Genomic DNA, 18,887 nt, shown 5'->3' with positions numbered 1-18,887 from the left:
GAAGAGAGAGAAAGAGAGAAGGGAGGGAGGGAGAGAGAGAGGACAGAGGGAGAGAGAGAGAAGGGAGAGAGAGAGGAGGGAGAGAGAGAGACAAGGGAGGGAGAGAGAGGAGGGAGAGAGAGAAGGGAGGGGGGGAGGGAGGGAGAGAGAGAGGAGGGAGGGAGAGAGAGAGAAGGGAGGGAGAGAGAGAAGGAAGAGAGGAGGGAGAGAGAGAGAAGTGAAGGAGAAAGAGAGAGAAGGGAGGGAGGGAGAGAGAGAGGAGGGAGGGAGAGGAGAAGGGAGGTAGAGAGAGGGAGGGAGAGGGAGGGAGGGAGGGAGGGAGGGAGGGAGGGAGGGGGGAGAGAGAGAGAGAGAGAGAGAGAGAGAGAGAGAGAGAGAGAGAGAGAGAGAGAGAGAGAGAGAGAGAGAGAAGGGAGGGAGGGAGGGAGGGAGAGAGAGAAGGGAGAGAGAGAGAAGGGAGGAAGGGAGAGAGAGAAGGGAGGGAGGGAGAGAGAGAGAGAAGGGAGAGAGAGAAAGAGAAGGGAGGGAGGGAGAGAGAAACTTGCTGCTGCCCTGTTTTTACTGTCAAAGGGGCTCTGATGAATGTACACAAATCTCTCCTAATTTTCCTTCTGCTCATCTGTCTGTTTGGACCAGCAGCACCCCAGCTAGCGATCTATTAGTCTGTCTGCCAGCACAACATCGGAGTGGGTGAGTACTTTTTTATAGAAACAATATGATCTGTTGTTCTCCTCTTTTTCCATCTATTTTTATATTCTATCTGCTCTCAGAGTTTGAAGTTAGAGCTAGAGACTGGAAGAGACTGCAGTTTTGGGAGCAGAAGCTTGAATATAAACTATTGAGAGTTTAAATTAAAGACAGGGACTTTGAGGCAGAGAGTGTTTATTGAGTAGATAGAGTGTGTATAGAGAAAGTTGTTCAGGGTTTCATTAAACTGGACCAGGTTTCTCCTAGTTTTTATTTGTTTCAGAGTGGGTCGGTTCTGTCGGGGTGTGTTTCATAGTTTACAGTGTGTGTGGGTGTTTTTCATAGTTTACAGTGTGTGTGGGTGTTTTTCATAGTTTACAGTGTGTGTGGGTGTTTTTCATAGTTTACAGTGTGTGTGGGTGTTTTTCATAGTTTACAGTGTGTGTGGGTGTTTTTCATAGTTTACAGTGTGTGTGGGTGTTTTTCATAGTTTACAGTGTGTGTGGGTGTTTTTCATAGTTTACAGTGTGTGTGGGTGTGTTTCATAGTTTACAGTGTGTGGGTGTGTTTCATAGTTTACAGTGTGTGTGGGTGTTTTTCATAGTTTACAGTGTGTGTGGGTGTTTTTCATAGTTTACAGTGTGTGTGGGTGTTTTTCATAGTTTACAGTGGGTGTGTTTCATAGTTTACAGTGTGTGTGGGTGTGTTTCATAGTTTACCGTGTGTGTGGGTGTGTTTTCATAGTTTACAGTGTGTGTGGGTGTGTTTCGTAGTTTACAATGTGTGTGGGTGTGTTTCGTAGTTTACAGTGTGTGTGTGGGTGTGTTTCATAGTTTACAGTGTGTGATGGTGTGTTTCATAGTTTACAGTGTGTGTCGGTGTTTTTCATAGTTTACAGTGTGTGTGGGTGTGTTTCATAGCTTACAGTGTGTGTGGGTGTGTTTCATAGTTTACAATGTGTGTGGGTGTGTTTCATAGTTTACAGTGTGTGTGGGTGTTTTTCATAGTTTACAGTGTGTGTGGGTGTGTTTCATAGTTTACCGTGTGTGTGGGTGTGTTTCATAGTTTACAGTGGGTGTGGGTGTGTTTCATAGTTTACAGTGTGTGTGGGTGTTTTTCATAGTTTACAATGTGTGTGGGTGTGTTTCATAGTTTACAGTGTGTGTGGGTGTGTTTCATAGTTTACAATGTGTGTGGGTGTGTTTCAAAGTTTACAGTGTGTGTGGGTGTGTTTCATAGTTTACAGTGTGTGTGGGTGTTTTTCATAGTTTACAGTGTGTGTGGGTGTGTTTCATAGTTTACCGTGTGTGTGGGTGTGTTTCATAGTTTACAGTGGGTGTGTTTCATAGTTTACAGTGTGTGATGGTGTGTTTCATAGTTTACAGTGTGTGTGGGTGTGTTTCATAGTTTACCGTGTGTGTGGGTGTGTTTCATAGTTTACCGTGTGTGTGGGTGTGTTTCATAGTTTACAGTGTGTGTGGGTGTGTTTCATAGTTTACAATGTGTGTGGGTGTGTTTCATAGTTTACAGTGTGTGTGGGTGTGTTTCATAGTTTACAGTGTGTGTGGGTGTGTTTTCATAGTTTACAGTGTGTGTGGGTGTGCTTCATAGTTTACAGTGTGTGTGGGTGTGTTTCATAGTTTACAGTGTGTGTGGGTGTGTTTCATAGTTTACAGTGTGTGCTGGTGTGTTTCATAGTTTACAGTGTGTGTGGGTGTGTTTCATAGTTTACAGTGTGTGTGGGTGTGTTTCATAGTTTCCAGTGTGTGTGGGTGTGTTTCATAGTTTACAGTGTGTGTGGGTGTGTTTCATAGTTTACAGTGTGTGTGGGTGTGTTTCATAGTTTACAGTGTGTGTGGGTGTGTTTCATAGTTTACAGTGTGTGAATGTTAAGCGTGTTATCCCAGAGTGTTTTTATTAGCATGTGTGCCTTTGTAAGCGTCAGTGGATACATACCTACCTGGGTCCACTTGATCTACACTGTGCATGAGTGGAATAGAGAGAGAGTGTGTGTGTGACTGACCTAATCTTCCCTACTTATTATTGTGACCACATGGACACAGCACAACAGTGTGAGCTGTCAGCCAGGGACTCTGGGACAGACCATTGTTTTCCTCCTTCAAAACAGCAGAACCCAATGTTTCTGGACCGAGGTGTGCCTCTGCTCTCCAAATCTGGGCTTAGTTTACTTGTCAGTTTATTGTAGTAATGTCATTCATAGCTGGGGGTGGTTGTTTTTGTTTTGTTATTTGTTGTTGATTTAAATCCCCATGAGCTTTTGCTGAAGCATCATCTATTCTTCCTGGAGTAATCAAAAACCACTCAACACGACACGTAACAAACCACTGATAGAATGATAGACAAGAATAGTTGGGGAAGGTCATACACTTTTTTCGGCAGATAGACCTGCATTCCTGGTTAACTGGTTCAGTTTGGGTGTATGTGGCGGGGGAGGGATCTGCTTTAATATTGCAGATAGATTGTAGTTTCCATTAATGTAATTGTCACTTCCAATCCCCCATATACAGTGTATATATAAATAATATTTTACTTATATTATTTCCCCTAACTCTACCATCCCTCCCGTAATTGGAGTAAACTAATGGACAACAACACTTAGGCTTCTACTTTCAGCTCATACACACTATACCCATTTTACAGACACAGTATATTGTACAATAGTTATCTTCTGTTTGTTTTTAGTCCCATCCTTCAGCAACCCTTAACCCCTCCCATCTATCTCTGAACACCATCCAGTTTGGATTTCAATTTGCCATATATTTTTAGTTCTGAACGTAGCTTGTTACCGTGGCAGTGAGTAAGTCAGTCAGTGAGTTAGTCAGTCAGTGAGTTAGTCAGTCAGTGAGTTAGTCAGTCAGTGAGTTAGTCAGTCAGTGAGTTAGTCAGTCAGTGAGTTAGTCAGGTAGTGAGTTAGTCAGTCAGTGAGTTAGTCAGTCAGATAGTCAGTGAGTTAGTCAGTCAGTGAGTTAGTCAGTCAGTGAGTTAGTCAGTTAGTGAGTTAGTCAGTCAGTGAGTTAGTCAGTCAGTGAGTTAGTCAGTTAGTGAGTTAGTCAGTCAGTGAGTTAGTCAGTCAGTGAGTGAGTCAGTCAGATAGTCAGTGAGTTAGTCAGTTAGTTAGTCAGATAGTCAGTGAGTTAGTCAGTCAGTTAGTCAGTCAGATAGTCAGTGAGTTAGTCAGTCAGTCAGTTAGTTAGTCAGTGAGTTAGTCTGTCAGTCAGTCAGTCAGTCAGTCAGTCAGTCAGTCAGTCAGTCAGTCAGTCAGTCAGTCAGTCAGTCAGTCAGATAGTCAGTGAGTTAGTCAGTCAGTCAGTCAGTGAGTTAGTCAGTCATCTGACTCATCTGTCTGTTTGGACCAGCAGCACCCCAGCTAGCGATCTATTAGTCTGTCTGCCAGCACAACATCGGAGTGGGTGAGTACTTTTTTATAGAAACAATATGATCTGTTGTTCTCCTCTTTTTCCATCTATTTTTATATTCTATCTGCTCTCAGAGTTTGAAGTTAGAGCTAGAGACTGGAAGAGACTGCAGTTTTGGGAGCAGAAGCTTGGACTTTGAGGCAGAGAGTGTATATGGAGTAGATAGAGTGTGTATAGAGAAAGTTGTTCAGGGTTTCATTAAACTGGACCAGGTTTCTCCTAGTTGTATTTATTTGTTTCAGAGTGGGTCGGTTCTGTCGGGGTGCATTTCATAGTTTACAGTGTGTGTGGGTGTTTTTCATAGTTTACAGTGTGTGTGGGTGTTTTTCATAGTTTACAGTGTGTGTGGGTGTGTTTCATAGTTTACAGTGTGTGTGGGTGTGTTTCATAGTTTACAGTGTGTGTGGGTGTTTTTCATAGTTTACAGTGTGTGTGAGTGTTTTTCATAGTTTACAGTGTGTGTGGGTGTTTTTCATAGTTTACAGTGTGTGTGGGTGTGTTTCATAGTTTACAGTGGGTGTGTTTCATAGTTTACAGTGTGTGTGGGTGTTTTTCATAGTTTACCGTGTGTGTGGGTGTGTTTCATAGTTTACCGTGTGTGTGGGTGTGTTTCATAGTTTACAGTGGGTGTGTTTCATAGTTTACAGTGTGTGTGGGTGTGTTTCATAGTTTACCGTGTGTGTGGGTGTGTTTTCATAGTTTACAGTGTGTGTGGGTGTGTTTCGTAGTTTACAATGTGTGTGGGTGTGTTTCGTAGTTTACAGTGTGTGTGGGTGTGTTTCATAGTTTACAGTGTGTGATGGTGTGTTTCATAGTTTACAGTGTGTGTGTGTAGTTTACAGTGTGTGTGTGTTTTCATAGTTTACAGTGTGTGTGGGTGTGTTTCATAGTTTACAAGTGTGTGTGGGTGTGTTTCATAGTTTACAGTGTGTGTGGGTGTTTTTCATAGTTTACAATGTGTGTGGGTGTGTTTCATAGTTTACAGTGTGTGTGGGTGTGTTTCATAGTTTACAGTGGGTGTGGGTGTGTTTCATAGTTTACAGTGTGTGTGGGTGTTTTTCATAGTTTACAATGTGTGTGGGTGTGTTTCATAGTTTACAGTGTGTGTGGGTGTGTTTCATAGTTTACAATGTGTGTGGGTGTGTTTCATAGTTTACAGTGTGTGTGGGTGTGTTTCATAGTTTACAGTGTGTGTGGGTGTGTTTCATAGTTTACAGTGTGTGTGGGTGTTTTTCATAGTTTACAGTGTGTGTGGGTGTGTTTCATAGTTTACCGTGTGTGTGGGTGTGTTTCATAGTTTACAGTGGGTGTGTTTCATAGTTTACAGTGTGTGATGGTGTGTTTCATAGTTTACAGTGTGTGTGGGTGTGTTTCATAGTTTACCGTGTGTGTGGGTGTGTTTCATAGTTTACCGTGTGTGTGGGTGTGTTTCATAGTTTACAGTGTGTGTGGGTGTGTTTCATAGTTTACAATGTGTGTGGGTGTGCTTCATAGTTTACAGTGTGTGTGGGTGTGTTTCATAGTTTACAGTGTGTGTGGGTGTGTTTTCATAGTTTACAGTGTGTGCTGGTGTGTTTCATAGTTTACAGTGTGTGTGGGTGTGTTTCATAGTTTCCAGTGTGTGTGGGTGTGTTTCATAGTTTCCAGTGTGTGTGGGTGTGTTTCATAGTTTACAGTGTGTGTGGGTGTGTTTCATAGTTTACAGTGTGTGTGGGTGTGTTTCATAGTTTACAGTGTGTGAATGTTAAGCGTGTTATCCCAGAGTGTTTTTATTAGCATGTGTGCCTTTGTAAGCGTCAGTGGATACATACCTACCTGGGTCCACTTGATCTACACTGTGCATGAGTGGAATAGAGAGAGAGTGTGTGTGTGACTGACCTAATCTTCCCTACTTATTATTGTGACCACATGGACACAGCACAACAGTGTGAGCTGTCAGCCAGGGACTCTGGGACAGACCATTGTTTTCCTCCTTCAAAACAGCAGAACCCAATGTTTCTGGACCGAGGTGTGCCTCTGCTCTCCAAATCTGGGCTTAGTTTACTTGTCAGTTTATTGTAGTAATGTCATTCATAGCTGGGGGTGGTTGTTTTTGTTTTGTTATTTGTTGTTGATTTAAATCCCCATTAGCTTTTGCTGAAGCATCATCTATTCTTCCTGGAGTAATCAAAAACCACTCAACACGACACGTAACAAACCACTGATAGAATGATAGACAAGAATAGTTGGGGAAGGTCATACACTTTTTTCGGCAGATAGACCTGCATTCCTGGTTAACTGGTTCAGTTTGGGTGTATGTGGCGGGGGGAGGGATCTGCTTTAATATTGCAGATAGATTGTAGTTTCCATTAATGTAATTGTCACTTCCAATCCCCCATATACAGTGTATATATAAATAATATTTTACTTATATTATTTCCCTAACTCTACCATCCCTCCCGTAATTGGAGTAAACTAATGGACAACAACACTTAGGCTTCTACTTTCAGCTCATACACACTATACCCATTTTACAGACACAGTATATTGTACAATAGTTATCTTCTGTTTGTTTTTAGTCCCATCCTTCAGCAACCCTTAACCCCTCCCATCTATCTCTGAACACCATCCAGTTTGGATTTCAATTTGCCATATATTTTTAGTTCTGAACGTAGCTTGTTACCGTGGCAGTGAGTAAGTCAGTCAGTGAGTTAGTCAGTCAGTGAGTTAGTCAGTCAGTGAGTTAGTCAGTCAGTGAGTTAGTCAGGTAGTGAGTTAGTCAGTCAGTGAGTTAGTCAGTCAGATAGTCAGTGAGTTAGTCAGTCAGTGAGTTAGTCAGTCAGTGAGTTAGTCAGTTAGTGAGTTAGTCAGTCAGTGAGTTAGTCAGTCAGTGAGTTAGTCAGTCAGTGAGTTAGTCAGTCAGTGAGTTAGTCAGTCAGTGAGTGAGTCAGTCAGATAGTCAGTGAGTTAGTCAGTTAGTTAGTCAGATAGTCAGTGAGTTAGTCAGTCAGTTAGTCAGTCAGATAGTCAGTGAGTTAGTCAGTCAGTCAGTTAGTTAGTCAGTGAGTTAGTCTGTCAGTCAGTCAGTCAGTCAGTCAGTCAGTCAGTCATAGTCAGTGAGTTAGTCAGTCAGTCAGTGAGTTAGTCAGTCAGATAGTCAGTGAGTTAGTCAGTCAGTGAGTTAGTCAGTCAGTGAGTTAGTCAGTTAGTGAGTTAGTCAGTCAGCGAGTTAGTCAGTCAGTGAGTTAGTCAGTTAGTGAGTTAGTCAGTCAGTGAGTTAGTCAGTCAGTGAGTTAGTCAGTCAGTGAGTTAGTCAGTTAGTGAGTTAGTCAGTCAGTGAGTTAGTCAGTCAGATAGTCAGTGAGTTAGTCAGTTAGTCAGTCAGATAGTCAGTGAGTTTGTCAGTCAGTGAGTTAGTCAGTTAGTCAGTCAGTTAGTCAGTCAGATAGTCAGTGAGTTAGTCAGTCAGTCAGTTAGTTAGTCAGTGAGTTAGTCTGTCAGTCAGTCAGTCAGTCAGTCAGTCAGTCAGTCAGTCAGTCAGTCAGTCAGTTAGTCAGTCAGTCAGTCAGTCAGTTAGTCAGTTAGTCAGTGAGTTAGTCAGTCAGTCAGTTAGTCAGTCAGATAGTCAGTGAGTTAGTCAGTCAGTCAGTCAGTTAGTTAGTCAGTGAGTTAGTCTGTCAGTCAGTTAGTCAGTCAGTCAGTCAGTCAGTCAGTCAGTCAGTCAGTCAGTTAGTCAGTCAGTCAGTCAGTTAGTCAGTCAGTCAGTCAGTCAGTCAGTCAGTCAGTCAGTTAGTCAGTCAGTTAGTCAGTCAGTCAGTCAGTCAGTCAGTCAGTCAGTCAGTCAGTCAGTCAGTGAGTTAGTCAGTCAGTTAGTCAGTCAGTCAGTCAGTCAGTCAGTCAGTCAGTCAGTCAGTCAGTCAGTTAGTCAGTCAGTTAGTCAGTCAGTCAGTTAGTCAGTCAGTTAGTCAGTCAGTTAGTCAGCCAGTTAGTCTGTCAGTGAGTTAGTCAGTCAGTTAGTCAGCCAGTTAGTCTGTCAGTGAGTTAGTCAGTCAGTTAGTCAGTCAGTTAGTCAGCCAGTTAGTCTGTCAGTCAGTCAGTTAGTCAGTCAGTTAGTCAGCCAGTTAGTCTGTCAATCAGCAGGTCAGTCAGTCACATCTGGCCATCTGGAAAACCTCACTGTCCTCACTGAGTCAGTTAGAGTAGCACCACTCTGCTCTGTGTCTCAGCACAGCGTTGCTCCGCCCGGGAGTAATGTACTGTGTCTCAGCACAGCGTTGCTCCGCCCGGGAGTAATGTACTGTGTCTCAGCACAGCGTTGCTCCGCCCGGGAGTAATGTACTGTGTCTCCGCACAGCGTTGCTCCGCCCGGGAGTAATGTACTGTGTCTCAGCACAGCGTTGCTCCGCCCGGGAGTAATGTACTGTGTCTCAGCACAGAGTTGCTCCGCCCGGGAGTAATGTACTGTGTCTCAGCACAGAGTTGCTCCGCCCGGGAGTAATGTACTTTGTCTCAGCACAGAGTTGCTCCGCCCAGGAGTAATGTACTGTGTCTCAGCACAGAGTTGCTCCGCCCAGGAGTAATGTACTGTGTCTCAGCACAGAGTTGCTCCGCCCAGGAGTAATGTACTGTGTCTCAGCACAGAGTTGCTCCGCCCTGGAGTAATGTACTGTGTCTCAGCACAGAGTTGCTCCGCCCGGGAGTAATGTACTGTGTCTCAGCACAGAGTTGCTCCGCCCGGGATTAATGTACTGTGTCTCAGCACAGCGTTGCTCCGCCCGGGAGTAATGTACTGTGTCTCAGCACAGAGTTGCTCCGCCCGGGAGTAATGTACTGTGTCTCAGCACAGAGTTGCTCCGCCCGGGAGTAATGTACTGTGTCTCAGCACAGAGTTGCTCCGCCCGGGAGTAATGTACTGTGTCTCAGCACAGAGTTGCTCCGCCCAGGAGTAATGTATTGTGTCTCAGCACAGAGTTGCTCCGCCCAGGAGTAATGTACTGTGTCTCAGCACAGAGTTGCTCCGCCCAGGAGTAATGTACTGTGTCTCAGCACAGAGTTGCTCCGCCCAGGAGTAATGCACTGTGTATGTTTCTTTGGAGAGACGGATAGACAGAGACACTTCCACATAGAGCGGTATATTTCCCTATATAATTTGCTATTGCAGGAGGCCTACCATGTCAACAAATGGCAACACTTTTCTATCTTTCTTTTACGACCGGCAAATGTTAGTAAATATATTTTATTTAGCAAATGTAAAAGTACATTGCTATTAATAGTTCTATATGGGATTCATTTAGAGAGGCTGTCTCACTGATGTCTTTAAGACTAGATTTTTATTGGTTTTTGTTGTTGGGGAATTACCTAAAGGGCTGGGCTTATGGCTTGATGTGTTATGCATTACTGAAGACCATGGCAACCACAGCAGCCCCCTAACAAACTAACTGCAGATTTATATTGAGTGTCTGACGGACTGCTAGGTTAAGGTAAGGTAATCACACACAGTACACACATCAAAAATACAGGACTCTGCTTTACACACACACACACACACACACACACACACACACACACACACACACACACACACACACACACACACACACACACACACACACACACACACACACACACACACACACACACACACACACACACACACACACACACACACACACACACACACACACACAGTACACACATAAAAAATACAGGACTCTGCTTTCCACACACCCACCCACAAACACCCACCCACCCACACCACACACACACACACACACACACACACACACACACACACACACACACACACACACACACACACACACACACACACACACACACACACACACACACACACACACACACACACACACACACACACACACACACACACACACACAGTACACACATAAACAATACAGGACTCTGCTTTCCACACACCCACCCACAAACACCCACCCACATCCACACCCACACCCACACCCACCACACCCACACCCACACCCACACCCACACCCACACCCACACCCACACCCACACCCACACCCACACACACACACACACACACACACACACACACACACACACACACACACACACACACACACACACACACACACACACACACACACAAACTCAAGAGAGAGAAAGTCAAAAGTCAAAATAACAATGGGAAAACCTTTACAGTAATTGCTAGTTATGTGTGTTGTCCCTTGAATCCAGGGGAGGGTTCAGACTTTTAAAAAGATGCCACGTATCATCCTAACTATATCAAAACAACATTGTCACTGCACAAGAGGGAAAGCTTGATTAAATCAATACCCAGTTTGTTATTTTGTTATGTATTTATTGGTCTACTTTTTAAAATAAATTGTTTCTCACATTTGGACATCCCATGGGAATGTGTGTGAGTCAAAATCCCCAGGATATTTCACTATTTCATCACTCTGACAGAGACATTTTAAACAGACCGTTTGTGAGACACGACTTTGAGGCATAAATCTGGGAGTTGTTGATTCCTGTCTCTGGCAGGAATTTCTATAGCAATTAACTTCCATGTGGTATAGGGAGGGGTTAGGAGGGGGTAGGGAGGGGTTAAGAGGGGGTAGACAGGTGGTTTTAGGGGAACAAGGGGGCTCCTCTCCTCATAACTACACTAGAATTAAAAGGGAAACTATCGGCTCACGATTTCCTGTGTCTATTTTTGCAGGTGTGCAGCTCTGATTATGTGAGAGGGATGAAAATCACTCCAACTTTGTTCACTTTATATACTAATGAACTCTTCAGTAATTACTACATTACACTGGTAGTGGTAGTCCTACATTTTCTCTAGAGATTGAAATAGTAACTATTGACTTCTTATATCCTTTTACATATTCACATCTCAGCCTCTCTCTCTCTCTCTCTCTCTCTCTTGCTCGCTCTGTGTGTCTCTGTCTCTTTCTCTCTTGCTCTGTGTCTCTGTCTCTCTCTCTCTCTTTCTGCCTCTCTGTCTATCTCTCCCTCTCTCCATCTGTCTCAAAAAGTCTATATGTTTCCACTATGTTCCACCTCTCTGTTCCACCTCTTTGCCATATCCTAGTGTTGTGTTCTCTTTAGTGCTTTCTTGAACCCCTTAATGCCTCAATGTTAAGCAGCTCTGACTCCACAGCCGTCTCTATTCTCTGACTGTCCCACAACATCATGGAAAGGATGTGACTTCATCACAGTCACACTGACGGTTTTATGTCTCTGTGTGAGTTCTAGATTGTTCCATATTATTTTCCTGCCAGTCAACACAATATGTTCCATCCACCAAAATAAAGCTAAAACATGTTTTCCCATAGGTACTCAGTACTGTATGTGAAGATGTTGGACTGATGTATGGTGTTGAAAAAACGCTTAATTATCTGTTGACACTCCCTGGCATACACATCCAAAGGCAATACCTTTCTTGTTGAATGACAAATGATGATATATTCAAGTAGTAGTAGGTAGTTATTATTATGGAGTGACGTTGTTGTAAGAATATGCATCTGTGTTGCCAGGCTTGTAGAAGAACCCACGTCAAGTTAGTTTGACATGATGGAATGTAATGACAGTTCAGAGGCAGTGTGTGACAGTATGGAGGCAGTGGATGGATCAGCTGTCAGTCTGTCAGGGGTAATGTCTAGGTGCCCATAACAAGTTGCTGTATAGGGAAGGGACTCTAAGCTGATTAACTGTGTTTACCATATCTATTTCACACCCAGCCAAGACTTTCCCCACTACAAGGTCATGTTACACTGTCTTATACCATGGCATTGTTGAATACTCATTTCTGATTGGTTTAAAAAGCAATCTAGAGCTTGCATTATCTTAAGCCCAGGGGGGGTGTGGTAAATGGCCAATATACCACGGTTAAGGGCTGTTCTTACGCGCAATGCAGAGTACCTGTATACAGTCCTTAGGCATGATATGTTGGCCGTACACCACAAACCCCCGAGGTGCCTTAATGCTATTATAAACTGGTTACAAATGTAATTAGAACAGTTAGAGCATGTTTTGTCATACCCGTGGTATATGGTCTGATATACCACGGCTGTAAGCCAATCAGTATTCTGGGCCCACTCAGTTTATAAACTCTTTTATACCATGGCATTGTTGTGTACTCGTTTCTGATTGGCTTGAGGGACATTCTAGAGCATGCATTATTTCCCTGTAATGCACAGTATAATTGCACGGTATAAATCAAAGGATATGAAGTTCATTCTTACATGTTCTATTATTGAGGTTGCTTTTGATCATAATCTTTTTGGAATGGATTAAAAACCTGTTTTATCTTTATCCATATGTAACATGTCCTTAAAGTGGTCACATGTGATTAGAACATTCTAGAGATGAATGTTCCATGCAGACTTTTGGAAAAAATAATATGTTGACTAGGTTTGGTTATGTTGACTAGGTTTGGTTATGTTGACTAGGTTTGGTTATGTTGACTAGGTTTGGTTATTTTGACTAGGTTTGGTTATGTTGACTAGGTTTAGTTATGTTGACTAGGTTTAGTTATGTTGACTAGGTTTAGTTATGTTGACTAGGTTTGGTTATGTTGACTAGGTTTGGTTATGTTGACTAGGTTTGGTTATTTTGACTAGGTTTGGTTATGTTGACTAGGTTTAGTTATGTTGACTAGGTTTGGTTATGTTGACTAGGTTTAGTTATGTTGACTAGGTTTAGTTATGTTGACTAGGTTTGGTTATGTTGACTAGGTTTGGTTATGTTGACTAGGTTTGGTTATGTTGACTAGGTTTGGTTATGTTGACTAGGTTTAGTTATGTTGGCTAGGTTTGGTTATGTTGACTAGGTTTGGTTATGTTGACTAGGTTTGGTTATGTTGACTAGGTTTGGTTATGTTGACTAGGTTTGGTTATGTTGGCTAGGTTTGGTTATGTTGACTAGGTTTGGTTATATTGACTAGGTTTGGTTATGTTGACTAGGTTTGGTTATGTTGGCTAGGTTTGGTTATGTTGACTAGGTTTGTTATGTAGGTTTGGTTATGTTGACTAGGTTTGTTTATGTTGACTAGGTTTAGTTATGTTGGCTAGGTTTGGTTATGTTGACTAGGTTTGGTTATGTTGACTAGGTTTGGTTATGTTGACTAGGTTTGGTTATGTTGACTAGGTTTGGTTATGTTGGCTAGGTTTGTTATGTTTAGGTTTGTTATATTGACTAGGTTTGGTTATGTTGACTAGGTTTGGTTATGTTGGCTAGGTTTGGTTATGTTTAGGTTTGGTTATAGGTTTGTTATATTGACTAGGTTTGGTTATGTTGACTAGGTTTGGTTATGTTGACTAGGTTTGGTTATGTTGACTAGGTTTGGTTATGTTGACTAGGTTTGGTTATGTTGACTAGGTTTAGTTATGTTGGCTAGGTTTGGTTATGTTGACTAGGTTTGGTTATGTTGACTAGGTTTGGTTATGTTGACTAGGTTTGGTTATGTTGACTAGGTTTGGTTATGTTGGCTAGGTTTGGTTATGTTGACTAGGTTTGGTTATGTTGACTAGGTTTGGTTATGTTGACTAGGTTTGGTTATGTTGACTAGGTTTGGTTATGTTGACTAGGTTTGGTTATGTTGACTAGGTTTGGTTATTTTGACTAGGTTTGGTTATGTTGACTAGGTTTGGTTATTTTGACTAGGTTTGGTTATGTTGACTAGGTTTGGTTATGTTGACTAGGTTTGGTTATGTTGACTAGGTTTGGTTATTTTGCCCAGCAGGACTTTTGTTGTTGTTGAAAAATGTAAAACTTGATTGAAATAACATCCTTACAACCAGTTAACAACATGTTGTGTCAATCAGTTATACCTAGTTCTAATCTGATTGTTGTAAACCGGTTGTTATTATGTCATTTCAACCAGCTTGGTGATCCTTTAGGAGTGTGCCACTGTATGTGTGATCCTAACCATGACCTATGACCCATGACCCAAGCTTCCGCCTCAGGTTCACATATACTTCACAATGTTGCCCTTGCATTAGAATTCTAATAGTTGCTGTAACTCAGACATGGTTTATGATGTTTCATTTACATTTGGGTTATTATTAGTCAAAAAAGATATGCATCATTGGTAACAACAGACAGGAGTAGGCAAGTCTGTGATGGAAAATAAATCAGAGAAGTGATTTGATGATGGTGCCAAGCATCCGTTGCTTCTGTACTTGCATGGTAGATATTGGCTGCATTCACCAAACTAGAGGCTGTGAAGTAGAGATATCCAAACTCCCTCAGGTAAAGGGTTTCGACATGCCTACAGTCTTCCCATTTAATTTAAGATCCAACAAGCCTTTTATCAAACAAACATTTTCTCAAATAATTTTCTTTCTCTGTGGCAAATGCAATGAAATGAACACTTATGACAGATTCTGGAGCGACGCCCGAGACAACATTTTCCTCCATAATTAACAAATCATCAAATAATGGAAATTCCCATGGAAGAATGGTGCCGTATCCCTCCAATAGAGTTCCAGACACTTGCATACATTTATGCCAAGGAGCATTAAAGCTGTTCTGGAGGCTCGTGTCGGCCCAAAGCATTATGTTGGTGTTTCCTTTATTTTGGTAGATGCGCCGTGTAATCACTAGCAGTGGTTTGGTTTCTATCTGTTCAGTAGAAACCACTAGTTGGGTGGTGCAGTATGGCTTCCTGAGATAAGGTGATTTATTTGTTATGTTTCACTGCAGCAGTCAATGCTAGAGGGGTTCCAACACATTGGTTAATCCACAATTGTTGTTTTGCTCACAGAGGATTTGATACCCTTTATTTGACGGACATTCAACCTGTGGGAACAATTTGCTCTCTCTCTCTCTCTCTCTCTCTCTCTCTCTCTCTCTCTCTCTCTCTCTCTCTCTCTCTCTCTCTCTCTCTCTCTCTCTCTCTCTCTCTTTCTCTCTCACTCTCTCTCTCTCTTTCTCTCTCACTCTCTCTCTCTCTCTCTCCATCTCTCTCTATCTCTCTCTCTCTCTCTCTCTCTCTCTCTCTCTCTCTCTCTCTCTCTCTCTCTCTCTCTCTCTCTCTCTCTCTCTCTCTCTCTCTCTCTCTCTTTCTCTCTCTCTCTCTCTCTCTCTCTCTCTCTCTCTCTCTCTCTCTCTCTCTCTCTCTCTCTCTCTCTCTCTCTCTCTCTCTCTTTCCAATATGACAAGTAATGCTCTTTTTGTTTTCTCATGATTTGAATCTGAATTTGAATCTAAATGTGTTGCTGTCCTGGGGCTCTGTGGGGTCTGTTTGTGTTTGTGAACAGAGCCCCAGGACCAGCTTGCTAAGGGTGCTCTTCTCCAGGTTCATCTCTCTGTAGGAATTGGCTTTGTTATGGAAGGTTTGGGAATCGCTTCCTTTTAGATGGTTGTAAAATTTGTTGTGGAATTTGGTCATTAGTGGGTATCGGCCTAATTCTGCTCTGCATGCATTATTTGGTGTTTTACGTTGTACACAGAGGATATTTTTGCAGAATTCCGCATGCAGAGTCTCAATTTTGTCCCATTTTGTGAATTATTGGTTGGTGAGCGGACCCCAGATCTCACAACCTTAAAGGGCAATGGGTTATATAACTATAATAAGAATTTGTTCTTAACTGACTTGCCTAGTAAAATAAAGGTTAAAAAAACAACAATTTTTTTTTAGCCAGATCCTAATTGGTATGTCAAATGTTATGTTCATTTTGATGTCATATAAGCCCCTTCTTGCCTTGTCTCTCAGATTGTTCACAGCTTTGTGGAAGTTACCTATTATTACCTGTGGCACTGATGTTTAGGCCGAGGTATGTGTCGTTTTTTGTGTGCTCTAGGGCAACGGTGTCTAGATGGAGTTTGTATTTGTGGTCCTGGCGACTGGACCTTTTTCGGAACACCATTATTTTGGTCTTACTGAGATTTACTGTCAGGGCCCAGGTCTGACAGAATCTGTGCAGATCTATGTGCTGCTGTAGGCCCTCCTTGAATGGGGACAGAAGCACCAGATCATCAGCAAACAGTAGACATTTGACTTCACATTCTAGTAAGGTGAGGCCGGGTGCTGCAGACTGTTCTAGTGCCTTTACCAATTTGTAGATATACAGGTATATGTTGAAGAGGGTGGGGCTTAAGCTGCATCCCTGTCTCACCCCCCGGTCCTCTGGATAGAAATGTGTGTGTGTTTTTGCCAATTTTAACCGCACACTTGTTGTTTGTATGCATGGATGATATAATGTTGTATATTTTTCCCCCCAATACCACTGTCCATCAATTTGTATAGCAGACCCTCATGCCAAATTGAGTCAAAAGCTTTTTTGAAATTGTCTCGTGTGCTCCCTCTTTGGCCTCTGCTCGTTATGGCGCAAACCTGTCACCATCGTTATGCGCACTTCCCTGATTACCTTCCCTATATATGTCACTCCCTTTGGTTCCTTCCCCAGTCGTCATTGTTTCTGTTACAGTTTCATGTCTGTGAGTTGTTCGTGTTATGTATTATGTTCCATTTATTTGATTAAAACACTCACTCTCTGAACTTGCTTCAAGACTTTCAGCGCACATCGTTACAGAAATCAACAAAACACGGGAAGACTTTGCCTTTGTTTTGTTTGTTTATTGATTAGGGTGTGCTCTGTTGTACGGTAATTTGTTAAAAAGCCAATTTGACATTTGCTCAGTACATTGTTTTCACCGAGGAATTGTACAAGTCTGCTGTTAATGATAATGCAGAGGATTTACCCACTGTAGTTATTGGGGTCAAATTTGTCTCCATTTTTGTGGTTTGGGGTGATCAGTCCTTCGTTCCAAATATTGGGGAAGATGCCAGAACTAAGGATGATGTTAAAGAGTATTGCCAATTGGAATTTGGGGTCTGTATATTTTATTGTTTCATTGAGGATACCATCAACACCACAGGCCTTTTTGGGTTCGAATGTTTGTATTTTGTCCTGTAGTTCATTCAATGTATTTGGAGAATCCAGTGGGTTCTGGTAGTCTTTAATAGTTGATTCTAAGATTTGTATTTGATCATGTATATGTTTTTGCTGTTTGTTCTTTGCTATAGGACCAAAAAGATTGGAGGGTGGTTAACCCATACATCTCCATTTTGGATAGATAACTCTTCGTGTTGTTTGTTTAGTGTTTTCACATTTTCCCAGAAGTGGTTAGAGTCTATGGATTCTTCAATTACATTGGGCTGATTTCTGCTGTGCTGTTACTTCTTTTTCCGTAGTATTCTTCTGTATTATTTTAGTGATTCACCATAGTGAAGGCGTAGGCTCAAGTTTTCTGGGTCTCTATGTTTTTGGTTGGACAGGTTTTTCAATTTCTATCTTAGGTTTTTGCATTCTTCATCAAACCATTTGTCATTGCTGTTAATTTTCTTCGTTTTTCTATTTGAAATTCTTAGATTTGATAGGGAAGGTGAGAGGTCAAATATACTGTTTAGATTTGCTTCTGCCAAGTTTACACCTTCACTATTACAGTGGAACGATTTGTCCAGGAAGTTGTCTAAAAGGGATTGAATGTGTTGTTGCCTAATTGTTTTTTGGTAGGTTTCCACACTACATTCCTTCCTTCTATAGCATTTCTTAATATTATTCAGTTCCTTTGGCTTTGATGCCTCATGATTGAGTATTGCTCTGTTCAAGTAGACTGTGATTTTGCTGTGGTCTGATAGGGGTGTCAGTGGGCTGACTGTTAACTGTGGTCTGATAGGGGTGTCAGTGGGCTGACTGTTAACTGTGGTCTGTGTCAGTGGGCTGACTGTTAACTGTGGTCTGATAGGGGTGTCAGTGGGCTGACTGTTAACTGTGGTCTGATAGGGGTGTCAGTGGGGCTGTTAACTGTGGTCTGTTAACTGTGGTCTGATAGGGGTGTCAGTGGGCTGACTGTTAACTGTGGTCTGATAGGGGTGTCAGTGGGCTGACTGTTAACTGTGGTCTGATAGGGGTGTCAGTGGGCTGACTGTTAACTGTGGTCTGATAGGGGTGTCAGTGGGCTGACTGTTAACTGTGGTCTGATAGGGGTGTCAGTGGGCTGACTGTTAACTGTGGTCTGATAGGGGTGTCAGTGGGCTGACTGTTAACTGTGGTCTGATAGGGGTGTCAGTGGGCTGACTGTTAACTGTGGTCTGATAGGGGTGTCAGTGGGCTGACTGTTAACTGTGGTCTGATAGGGGTGTCAGTGGGCTGACTGTTAACTGTGGTCTGATAGGGGTGTCAGTGGGCTGACTGTTAACTGTGGTCTGATAGGGGTGTCAGTGGGCTGACTGTTAACTGTGGTCTGATACTGTGGTCTGATAGGGGTGTCAGTGGGCTGACTGTTAACTGTGGTCTGATAGGGGTGTCAGTGGGCTGACTGTTAACTGTGGTCTGATAGGGGTGTCAGTGGGCTGACTGTTAACTGTGGTCTGATAGGGGTGTGGGCTGACTGTTAACTGTGGTCTGATAGGGGTGTCAGTGGGCTGACTGTTAACTGTGGTCTGATAGGGGTGTCAGTGGGCTGACTGTTAACTGTGGTCTGATAGGGGTGTCAGTGGGCTGACTGTTAACTGTGGTCTGATAGGGGTGTCAGTGGGCTGACTGTTAACTGTGGTCTGATAGGGGTGTCAGTGGGCTGACTGTTAACTGTGGTCTGATAGGGGTGTCAGTGGGCTGACTGTTAACTGTGGTCTGATAGGGGTGTCAGTGGGCTGACTGTTAACTGTGGTCTGATAGGGGTGTCAGTGGGCTGACTGAACGTTCTGAGAGACTCTGGGTTGAGGTCAGTGATAAAGTCATCTACAGTACTACTGCCAAGAGATGAGCTATAGGTCTACCTACCATAGGA

General features: G+C 42.7%; 1 protein-coding gene across 2 annotated transcripts in view; it reads left to right on the top strand.

Annotated features, from left to right (window-relative positions):
- The first annotated feature begins 578 nt into the window (after positions 1-578).
- LOC124032260 (retinoic acid receptor gamma-A-like) overlaps positions 579-18,887 on the top strand; it is a 123,362-nt gene continuing 105,053 nt past the window's right edge. The window contains exon 1 of one of the 2 annotated variants that reach the window (XM_046344519.1): positions 579-690. The gene's annotated coding sequence lies outside the window, so the exon portion shown is untranslated. Of the gene's footprint in view, positions 691-4,034; positions 4,119-18,887 lie in introns of those variants that run through there. The other variant, XM_046344518.1, reaches the window with a different exon arrangement.

Source organism: Oncorhynchus gorbuscha, linkage group LG03 (assembly GCF_021184085.1).
Source record: "Oncorhynchus gorbuscha isolate QuinsamMale2020 ecotype Even-year linkage group LG03, OgorEven_v1.0, whole genome shotgun sequence".
Classification (NCBI taxonomy): Eukaryota; Metazoa; Chordata; class Actinopteri; order Salmoniformes; family Salmonidae; genus Oncorhynchus; species Oncorhynchus gorbuscha.
Note: the sequence above shows the minus strand (reverse complement) of the source record. Positions and strands in the feature narration are given on the sequence as shown.